The sequence below is a fragment of the Dasypus novemcinctus genome, chromosome X (assembly GCF_030445035.2).
Source record: "Dasypus novemcinctus isolate mDasNov1 chromosome X, mDasNov1.1.hap2, whole genome shotgun sequence".
Classification (NCBI taxonomy): Eukaryota; Metazoa; Chordata; class Mammalia; order Cingulata; family Dasypodidae; genus Dasypus; species Dasypus novemcinctus.
Genome location: NC_080704.1, coordinates 76,427,375 through 76,436,867, shown reverse-complemented (window position 1 = coordinate 76,436,867; position 9,493 = coordinate 76,427,375).

Here is a 9,493-nt window from a genome sequence, read left to right as displayed (position 1 = left end):
GTTCTTGTTTCAGGCATATAGGCTCACAAGCATAGTCATTAGTATCAAGGGCTCACTGTTGGACCCTCATTCCTTCCTGGTCCTTACCGTTGCACCTGGGGGACTGCCGCTGGTCCCCTAGGGACCACGACAGAGCACCCCCGGCCAGGAACCCAGTACCCCCCCAGCTGTTGTTTTTAATTGTTGCCACTATGAGTATATCCAAACATTACCATGCACCCTGGACATATGCCCTGTATAACTCCCTGTCAACCATATATCACCTGTCAATAACATCCCATACCAGTATTCCTCCACTGCCATTGTTGAACCACTCTGTGATCCAAAACTTCCTGAAAAGTGAAGCCCAATATAGTGTCAGGATCCCTTACTAGCAAAATGGGATAAGGCGATGGGTTTAAAGGTCAGGTACAGAATACGTGTTGACTTGGAAAAATTCTACATCCTATCTTTTTCTTTTTCTTTTTTTTTCCTAATTATTGAACTTCTCTTCACAAGAGCCCTAGACCACAACAATTCATATATACAATATACAGTACTCCCACACATCCACCATAGAACCTTTTCCCTTCCACAGCGATATTCTTATAACTTATTCATATCATATTTACTTAAACTGATGTACAGACTCTGAGACAATAACTTTCAAACAAGGTGACATCTGTGCTTACATTGTGGTCCACACTTTAAGATATACAGTTTTCTAAATTTTTAGTTATCCTATGTTTTATATTATGGTTTACATTATTAGTCTGTCGTCCCCTATATATCTTTGGTGTAATATTACATGTTTTATATCCATCCTTGTGTACTCTCACGAAACTCCTCTCTTACCCCCACATTTACCTTGGTTCCATCCATTCAACATCCATTTTCCCCTCCCCTTGGGGCCCACAGCGACAGCCAATCTCCATTTCCCGAGGAGCCACGTCCAGAGATACTTGCAACAGTGTTCAGGGCCTGACTTGCTCAACTGCCCTAATGCCCTGGGAGCCATCCTTTCTCTCGAGAGACACAGTTCCTTCTTTTTTGATGGCATTAGTCCTCCCCAGGATGTGGGTCCACCCCCACTCTCACTACTTGGGTCTCTATCCAATGGTACAACCCACCCTGGCAAAATGAGCATTCAGACATTTCCCAGGAGTCCGTCCCGTGTTAGACCATCCCCTCTGAGCCTCCTAAACAGGTAACCCTCTTAATTATATTTTGATATGGTTTTCTCAGCATTTTACTCTCAACCAACACCTGACACTCTCCTATGTTCGAATGTTGCACCTCCTCCCCCCAATTTTTTGGGCACTATTACCCATCTGCCCATACCCAGCCCCCCTCACACCCGCAAAGCCCCACCCAAAGGCAACCCCTTGCTCCCATTTTATCTCTTCTTTGTGCTCATACTTACCACCAGCTCATCATAGATTCCACCCCTGCAGACATCAGCTCACATTCTTCCTCCACCCCCTGATTTCCTGTAAGCCTATCTTCCAGTTTCTAGCTCTCTGAGGCAGCTTGCTTATTTCATATCATTGAGGTCATGTAGTATTTGTCCTTCAATGCCTGGGTTGCTTCACTCAACATAAGGTTCTCAAGATTCATCCATGTTATCACGTGTGTTTGTAGTGTATTTGTTCTTACAGCCGAGTAGTATTCCATTGTATGTATATGCCACATTTTATTGATCCACTCATCTGTTGTTGGGCATTTGGGTTGATTCCAACTTTTGGCAATAGTGAACAATGCTGCTATGAACATTGGTGTGCATATATCGGTTTGTGTCCTTGTTTTCAGTTCTGCTGGGTATATACCCAGCAGTGGTATTGCTGGGTCATATGGCAAATCTATGATTAGTTTTTTGAGAAACTGCCAAACTGAAAAGGAAGACTTTTAAACTAGATGGTTATCAGGAATTTTGAGAAGCTTCAACATATTCCTGGGGATTAAGAAATCTATGTGTATGCCTAGGAAAGGCCTGGAAAAGGAAAAGGCCCCAGTCACTGAACTCTGGCTGATCTTGGCAAGCAGAAAATGAAAGGTAAGACTTGATCATAAACTGTCTGAAGTTTGAAGGCATGACTTCATACATTGCTCCTCCTGGCTAAGATTGGAAAACTTACTTGATTAAGGCATTTAAAGAAATTTCCTGAATGATTATTGGCTTACTACAAAATTATACTGATCCATGTACGACCCCCCCCCAGGAAACTAGGCTTAAAAATCAAAACAAGAAATTAATTAAAAAGAAAATGTAGCAGAGAACTTAGTATCCCCACACCACAGGGAATACTAAATCTACAGAATTAGTCCAGGAAAGCCACTTTAAAAATAGCAGCAGCAGGATCAACAACAGCAACAAATAAGCAAAAACCCCACAGCATTATCAACAAATCCAGGGGGATATCTGATATCAGAGCTGTTACAAAATATTATCTAAAATGACCAGATTTAGGCGGTGGAATTGGCCCAGTGGTTAGGGCATCTGTCTACCACATGGGAGGTCCATGGTTCAAACCCCGGGCCTCCTTGACTCATGTGCAGCTGGCCCATGTGCAGTGCTGATGCGCACAAGGAGTGCCGTGCCACGCAAGGGTGTCCCCCTTGTAGGGGAGCCCCATGCGCAAGGAATGTGCCCCGTAAGGAGAGCCACCCCGCGTGAAAGAAAATGCAGCCTGCCCAGGAATGGTGCCGCACACATGGAGAGCTGACACAGAAAGATAATGCAACAAAAAGAAACACAGATTCCCATGCTGCTGACAACAAAAGAAGCAGACAAAGGAGACGCAGCAAATAGACACTGGAGTGGGGCGGGGGTGGGGGGGAAGGGGAGATAATTAAATAAATAAATAAATCTTAAAAAATAAAATAAAATAAAATGACCTGATTTGAAAATATCATGAGATGTGCAAAGAAACAGAAAACTATGGACCATACACAGAAAAATGAGCAGTAATTAGAAATGCTCCTGATGAAACCCAGACATTGGACTTACTAGCCAAAGCCTTTAAATCAACTCTCTTAAATATGCTCAAGCAGTTAAGGTATACCTTGGACAAAGAACTAAAGGAAACCAGAATGATGTCTCAACAATAGAAAATATCAATATAAAGATAAAAATTATAAAAAGGAACCAAGTAGAAATTCTGGAGTTGAAAACCGCAATAACTGAAGGGAAATTTTCAGTAGAAGGGCTGAACTGTGGATTTGAGCTGGCAGAAGATAGGTCAGTTGAGACTATCTAGTTTGAGCAACAGAAAGAAAATAAGAATGAAGAAAACTGAACAAAGCCTAAGAGACCTGTGGGACACCATCAAACATATCAGCTTATGTGTAATGGGAGTCCCATAGGGAAAGGAGAAAGAAAAAAGAACATAAAAATATTTGAAGAGATAATGACCAAAGCATTTCCCAAATTTGATTTTAAAAAACCCCACTAATCTACGTATCCAAGAAGCTCAAGGAACTCCAAGTAAAATGAACAGAGAGATATCTACACCTAGACATATCATAATCAAACTGATGAAAGACAAAGAAAAAATTTTGAAATCAGCAAGAGAAAAATGACTTACAATATATAAGGTATCCTCAATTATAGTAACAGCTGACTTCTCATGAGAAACAAAGGACAAAGGAGGCCAGAAGACAATGGGATGACATATTCAAAGTGTTGGGACCAAAAACACTTGTTTTAGTTTCCTAGGTTGCTCAAATAAATACCATGCAATGGTGCAGCAGTTTGGCATTGTTTATGAATTCCAAATATAGTTATTGGATTATGTTTGTAAACTGGTCTGTTGGAGGTATCACTTTTAATTGATTAAATTTTGATTACAGTGTAGAGTTCTGACCCCTTGATGGGCAGGGACTCACAGATAGAAGACATGGCAAAGGACAGAGTTGGGAGTTTTGAGCTGGAATCTGGGAAGTAAGCACACAGAGGAGCAGAGCAGCTGAGCCCAGAGAGAATAGAGCCCAGGAAAGAGAGGAACCCAGGAAGTCTGAATTCTTGGCAGCCATCAGCAGCCATCTTGCTCCAACTTGTGGAACCAGACTTTGGTGAGGAAAGTAACTTATGCTTTATGGCCTGGTAACTGTAAGCTTCTACCCCCAAAAAATACACTTAATAAAAGCCAACACATTTCCTGGTACTTTGCATCAGCAGCCCTTTGGCAAACTAAAACAATGTCCATTGCATGTTCATCATAGTCATCAGAGACCCAAGACAATAGAGGCTTCACTCAACTCATTTCCACAATTACTGAATTCATGATGAATCATTTGCTGACAAAATTTCCACTCCAAAGTGAACTATGTCAATTTTTCATTGGCCAATGCAAGAAACATGGCCATACCAAACTTCAAAGGGGGGATAGGGATGTGCAATTCTACCATGTGCCTGAAGCCAGAGAAAACTGGTAAATAATACTTACCATTATCATGCTGTCTTATTGAAACATGGGCCTTATATATCTATGTGTGGGATAACTGAAATCTCATTGCAGATACAATTCTTCTGCCACTCATCTTAATCTGAGAAATTCTACTGTCCTGGAAGGTTGTGTCCTTAGTTAGCATTCTAAGTACCTTAGAGGCAGATAAATGTGTAACTGCCAAGCTCACTGATAGAGCATGTGACAATATTCTATTAGATGATGGACTGTGGGCTTCTACAGATTAGTTTGAAAATCAGTAGGAAATGTCAAGGTGGAGGTAAGGGGTGAATAGTGCAAATCACACAGAATGGTTACTCCCGTCTACCTCCATAATAATTTCCATGAGAATGGTTTCATGGATGACAGATGCTCCTGGATTTGTAATACAACTATATTTTTTACTTTTACAGTTTTGGGACAGAGCTGAAGGGTTTTTAGCCTGACAAGTGAAGCCAAATCATTGTTTTTTACCCATGTGCATGATCAGGAACCCTTACCGTGAATTGTGGTTATTCTGAGTTCCTGGAAAAAATGAAGTGGGGATGTACCAATCCCTATGAAAGGTTATCTGCTACTAAGAGCTGAAAGGGAGGGAGATGCCTTTTATGTATTGAAATTCCACCATCTTGCCCAAGACCTTCATAGAATGGTGAGCCCATTGGAAGTGGGAAAGCTCATCAAATTTGTGCCCATTGGATGTGGCTGTAGTGTGAACTGGAGACAACCATTTTATAGCATAGGTAGGACTCTTACCTAGGTCATTCCCACAGCTGAAAAGAGCACATGAATTTGGTTGAGCCCACCATGTAATACTCACAGCCAAGCATACATGTTGAGAGGCACCAGCAAATCTGAGCCATGGGAGGTTTGAATACCCAGGCCTGCTCTTTCCCTCATCATACCTTTATACCTGTCCCATTTTCACATTCAAGACTTGTTTGCCAATCTAGGCTATAGAATACTCCAGAATGTTATGCAATTGTATCCACAGAGATCTATTCCAGTAGGCCTCATTTGATGCCCTGCCCCAAGCTTGTTATATTATGGATAAACATTTTATGCAGGCAATTTAGTAGTGGTTAAGAGCTCAACTTTTAGTTCAGATGGTCTGGATTTGAATTTAGACAATCAGCCACTTATTAGCTGGTAATCTGTGACAAATTACTTAACCTTTCTGAATTTTGGTTTCCTTAGCTGTAAATAAAGACAATAATAAGAGCCTCTTAGGGTTGCTGTGGTAAGTGAGATAATGCATGTAAAGCACTCAGTGTAGTGTCTGGCACACAATAAGTGTTCAATAAGTGGTCACCATCATATCAATATCACCATAATCATCATCATCACCATCATGAGCCCTGCCAAGAGGCCTGTTATGCATGAAATCCTTCTCAAGAGGACCTGAGTAAAACAAGGATAAGTTGCTGACTTTGTGGTCACTTATTCCCCATGTTCCCCATTGTAGGGTAGTGGCTTTCACCTTGACCTACTGTTGTCACCACTTAATGTGGACCACTAAGGCAGATGTTCAGCCTACCCTGCTAGTAACTGAAATGCTGGCCAGGTATGTGGCTTCTGGGGAGATATTCTTGGAGCATAAGTTCAGGAAGCTGCCTCCTCCCAGGACTGGGAGGGACTGGGCCATCCTCATTTCCCAGGCTCAAGTTCATATGAAGTGTTGATACTCTATGCCAGGGCCAGAATCATGCATGCTCTGAACTGGTATCGACATAAATCTTTGGAAAAAATAGGGGAGGCTTTACCCACCCTTTAAACTTTCTTGTCACTATGTGTGAAGGACAAAACCACTGGGCTAGGATTCCTCTCAGAATCCTCATGCCCACTCATAACTAATACCCACAACTGTTTATCCTTTTTCTGGGGCTATGCTTGGAAGGGCCTGGGAATTCAGGAAGCTCAGGAGATATGTACCCTCCTCTGTAACCCCAAAGTGGCAGGCAAGGAGAAGAGCATCTGTCAGTCTCATCCTGTCTGATAGGATTCTTAGTATCAGCCACCCCCACTTTCACCCAAATCTCAAATTGTTTAGCTGGAACCAATCTCTGGCATATGTGAATGTTTTGCAGCCTATATCCTGAACCATTTTTCTTGACCCAGCGTGCCTACAGCCACCCAACTTGTTGTCTTTCTTGGCATCTAACCTTGGGAATTGTTTCACATTCTCCTTCCACCTCTTATGTTATTTTATGGCTTATTCCAACCTCCAGATCAGCCTTATATTCAACCTCACTTTTCTAACCTGAATCTCTTTTTTCCCCTTCCTTGACCACAGCTAGGGCTTTCTGTGGCTACAGTACTGTTGACTGGTCTGGAAAGAAGTGATTCTGGCAATTTCACCTTGGCTTAGGCCTTCAGGAGCAGCGATCTCAGCACGATTATAGTAGCCTCACAAATGGGCAGGACCCCAGACCACCAGACCATGCATTTTATCTTGCTGGGAGTGCTCTACCAGGTTATGACCAGCATCTTCCATGAAGAAAGAGGAATCAAGGTAAACTGAAAACACCAAAGAAGGCAGATTTAAGTCCAAACATTAAAAATAAAAATACATGTGAAGAGATTTAATTCACTCATTAGCTATATGTTCTAGTTTGGGTATAGAAGAAAAATAATAGCTAAAACAAAATGACACAGGAAGGGATAGAAAATGATATGTCAGACATATACTAACAAAAAGAAAGCTTGTAAGCATTATTACTAGCAGATGAAATAGCATTAAAAGGGACAAAGGGGGAATTGCATATTGATAAAAAGAGCAATTCACTTGGAAGACATAATGGAGGCAGAAAATCATATGCATCTAAGGATGTAGCTTCTAAATATACTAAACAAAAATTATAAAGATAAATTGACAATTCTGCACTCAGAGTAGGAGACTTCAGCATACTTCTTTCAGAAACGGAAAAGTTAGATAAAAAATAATTAATAATAAAGAGGTATTGATTAGCAATATTAACAAGTTTGGTTAAGTATGCATTTATGTATACAGATGTAAAACTTTACATACAACACTTAAAAAATACACATTCTTTTCAAGTGTACCTGAAGCATTTATATAAGTTGACTGTCTTGATAAATTTTTGAAAATTTTATACTATACAGACCACATTTACTGACCACAATGAAATAACATTGAAAAATCAACAATACAAAGATAAATATCCATACATTTGGATATTTAATAACATGTTATAAATAATTCATGTATTAAGGGGGAAATAAAATAAAAATTGAAAATTATTTGGAAGTGGATGGTAATAAAAACACTGCTTTTCAAAAACTGTGGGAAGCACAGAAAGTTATATCTATAAAGGCATTTATTAGAAAACAAGGGCTTTTGAAAATCCATGGACTAAACATACAACATGAGTAACTAGGAAATCTTGAGTTTTGAGCCTGAAGTGAAGCAGCATGAATAAATTCTTTCCCTTCCAAGTATAGATGGACATCAACTCTCTAACATATGTCCTTAATAGTGCTTAATTCAATGCTAGTGGGTAACTACCTGTATTAGCCAAAGGGGTGCTGATGCAAAATACCAGAAGTCTGTTGACTTTTATAAAGCGTATTTATTTGGGGTAGGAGCTTACAGATACCAGGCCATAAAGCACAGGTTACTTCCCTCACCAAAGTCTATTTTTAATGTTGGAGCAAGATGGCTGCTGACATCTGCGAGGGTTCAGGCTTCCTGGGTTCCTCTCTTTCTGGGTCTTGCTTCTCTTTGGGCCCAGGGTTCCTCTCTTCCTGGGGCTTGCTTCTCTTTCCTCTGTGGGCTTACTTCCTGGGGCTCCAGCTTAAGACTCAGCATCAAACTCCAACATCAAAAACCTCCAACTAAGGAAGAGAAGAGATGTGGAGGCATTCTCGGGACTTGGAGTTGTCCTGGGTGGTGCCCCAGGGACAATTGCTGGATGTTGTATGTCCTCCCATGGCCCACTGGATGGAACATGGGAAAGTTTGGGCTATGGTGTAGAACACTGGACATGGGGTGCAGCGATGCCCGGAGATGTACTCACCAGACGTAATGGATGTGACATGATGATGGGGGAGAGTGTTATTGAGGGGGAGTGGTGGGATGGGGGCGGTGGGGGCGAATGGGGACCTCATATTTTTTAATATAATATCTTTTTAGAAAATGAATAAATTGAGTAGAATTTGGGGAAAAAATATTTTCCCTGGAAAGTATGCATTATTTCCAGGGGGAAAAAATCTTGTTAGGTATTATGTTTTTGAGGAATTAACTTAGATAATTGTGTAGAAATGTTATTTAATGGAATACTGTACTAGAAATCTGAAGCCCTGCAGCAGATTTAAAATTCCAACTCTTGTTACAACTTTTTAAAAGATTGTGAAATTACCAAAATGCACATGAATCAAGTTTTGATATACTGTATGATGAGAAGATAAGGCTGTACATTGTACCATTTCTTGCTTTGAATACTCAGGCATGGTTTTGGCACTGCAGGAACACTGTAACATTAACAATTCAATAAAAAGTTTAAAAATTAGAAAACAAAAAACAAAACAAAAAAACCCTCCAACTCTGCCCTTTGCCATGTCTTTTATCTGTGAGTCCCCATCCCCCAAGGGGCAGGGACTTAATACCCTACTGACGTGGCCCAATCAAAGCCCTAATCATAATTTAATCATACCCAGGTACGGAACAGTTTACAAACATAATCCAACTATATCATAACTGCTACACTACCTTAGTAGTATTCATTATTGATTGGGTAACAGAGATCTAGGGACTCTGGCCTCTATAAAGCCCACCTGGTAGGCACTAATGCCACATCTAGCGAAGGGATATTAGTCATCTGTGATGGAAAAGGGGCTACTTTCCCCACAGGAAGGACATGGCTCCAAGCCTAGACTACTCTTTCAATTTAAGCCAGTCTCACTTCCCCTAATGGGGACGGGGCACATTGCAGTGATACAATTATTTGGAGCTGCAGGACGTTTAGGAGGTGCAGGGGAAAATTCTGTTGGTAGGAGATATTAATACTGTCTCCAAAAAACTTGAATGTTAGGTTTCAGGAAAGGCACAA